A 2333-nucleotide genomic window follows, 5' to 3' on the forward strand; every position below is an offset into this window, starting at 1 on the left:
ATGATCAGAGGTCAGGAAAACAGAACTTATAATGACAGGCTGACAGCCATGGGACTCTTCACCCTGGAAAAGCGCAGGCTCAGGGGTGATCTGGTGGCCACTTATAAATTATCGGGGTGCTCATCAGGATCTGGGGGAATGTCTGTTTACCAGAGCCCCCCAAGGGATGACAAGATTAAACAGTCACAAACTTCGCCGTGACCGACTCAGGCTGGACATAAGAAAGAACTTTACTGTCCGAGCCCCCAGGGTTTGGAATAGACTGCCGCCAGAGGCACCCACTTTGAACGCCTTCAAGACACATTTGGATGCTTGTCTTGCTGGGATCCTATGATCCCTGCTGACTTCCTGCCCATGGGGCAGGGGGCTGGACTCAGTGATCCTCCGGGGTCCCTTCCAGCCCGAATGTCTATGAAATCTATGACCCTAGCTGACTTCCTACCTCTGAGGCAGGGGGCTGGACTTGATGATCTTTGAGGTCCCTTCCAGCCCTAACATCTATGAAATCTATGAAGGGATAAACAGAGGTGGTGTGGTCAAAGAACCAGCTCCTCAACAGCCAGCTCTTTTCAGAATTCAAATAGCTTCCCACAGTTCAAAGATGCTGAGATGCGCTCTTTCCTGTGCGGGGCAGAGGGTCAGACTCGGTGATCTACTGAGGTCCCTTCTGACCCTAAAAATCTATAAAATCTGTGGAGAGGAGGAAGCAGGCAGGAGTTTAGTTCTCCTAGATAAATGGTTAGTCAACTTCCTATTCTGGAGTGAAAACTCAAGCGACTGGAAAACATTTGAGTAGCTTGCTGCACAGGGGAAAGTGCAAAGTCCTCAGAAAATGAACATGCACCCTGGAGTTCAGCAAAATGCAACGGAAGTTGCCAGTACATTTGCTCAGGCTTTAGTCACAATGACTAAGACACTGATCCTCAAACAGTGGGATGTCACGATCAAACAAAGCACCACTCACTCTGAGACATGTCTGTGCACTGTACCTTAAGCAGCTGCTTAGAATTATGGGCAGTACGTGGTGCCAATTAGTTAGTCTGTCTGCAGAAGTACTTCTCTGCAGAAGAGGCTAAAACCTGCCCCCTCCCCCCCAAAGCAAAGGGGCTAATGAAATGCAGTAAGTAAATAGAAATTTATAAAAATGAGGAAACCTAAAGGGAACATGATCTTTCCTCCAACCAGAACAGATACACTTGCCTGATGTGTGGGTTTCTAGGATTTTCTGGCACCAAGCAGCAGAAACACAGGGAAGAATCTGAGTCATCCATCTTTGAAAGGCCACTATAGTTAACTAACTGCCCTTTGTGGGCTGAAGAATGCAGAGAAAGACTAGCATGTCTTGGTTAATTTTTTTTTTTGTTAAAGCACCAAGGGCCTGGATAGGCCCTTTCTTCAGAGGAAATTCTCTTTGCAGTTTTGTCCACAAAGCATGAGAGAAAAGTGGGATTTTGCTTTTGTAGTATCCATGGCATTGCAGCACCATACACTACAGTGAGGGCAGAGATAACAGCCTAGACACTGCTTACCCCCTTCCATGCAACAAGGAGTTATTTAGGTGGCAAAACACTGAGGCTCAATCCTTTCTGAAGGAAAAAAAAGAAATGTTACACCTTGATCTACATTGTACCCTACGCTCTTTCCTTTAATGTTTGGCAGAGCTACTGTTAGAAAAAGAACTTATTTTAGACAGTGGAGGAACAGCTTTTACCTCCTCAGATAACCTGAAGCTGTGCAGTCTTCTGTTGAGACAAGGAGGTACAACGCAGTTCCTACACACTTCTGTAGTCCCAAGAGACTGTAGGGTTGAGCAGACAAGTTATGGGTTGAACAAATAAAACCCATGACTCATGACCCATCCTTGGGTTGAGCAGGTGAATCATGAGGTTTTTGAAGCTGCCATTAAGTGAACTTTAAATGCTTAAGAAACACACTGGTGTAATACAAAAGCCACCCTTTTTCCCAATGAAGAGACTCTCCTGCCAGTCTCTTTGGCAGGCTGAGAAGGTTTGGGCTCATCTCAGACAACAGAGAATCCTGTATGACAATGCATCTGGCTCTATGCAACCCAACACTGAATGCATGCTGGCTGCCGTTCTTATGATGCTACTGGAAAAGAAAATTAGCATAGATCCCAAAGTTAACAGACATCTTAAGGATGAACCACTGCTTAATGCGTAGGATTTTGCTTTGAGATGCTATACAGTGCTATACTAAAAAGCACAGGTGTGACATCTTTGAGTGTTTCCAAAGCCTTGGGTTCAAATGCAGCAAGAGAGCAAAGTGGGGGGTGGGGGAGGAAGACAACTTTTTGGGGAGGAGGTGAAACACTG

The 2333-nt window shown here is 45.8% G+C and overlaps 1 protein-coding gene across 5 annotated transcripts in view; it reads right to left on the minus strand.

Annotated features, from left to right (window-relative positions):
- The window catches only part of SAP30BP (SAP30 binding protein), an 81731-nt gene that overhangs the window by 29694 nt on the left and 49704 nt on the right, over nt 1–2333 (minus strand). The window lies entirely within an intron of this gene.

Source organism: Gavialis gangeticus, unplaced genomic scaffold, assembly GCF_001723915.1.
Source record: "Gavialis gangeticus isolate Ggan-Ray unplaced genomic scaffold, GavGan_comp1, whole genome shotgun sequence".
NCBI lineage: Eukaryota > Metazoa > Chordata > Crocodylia > Gavialidae > Gavialis > Gavialis gangeticus.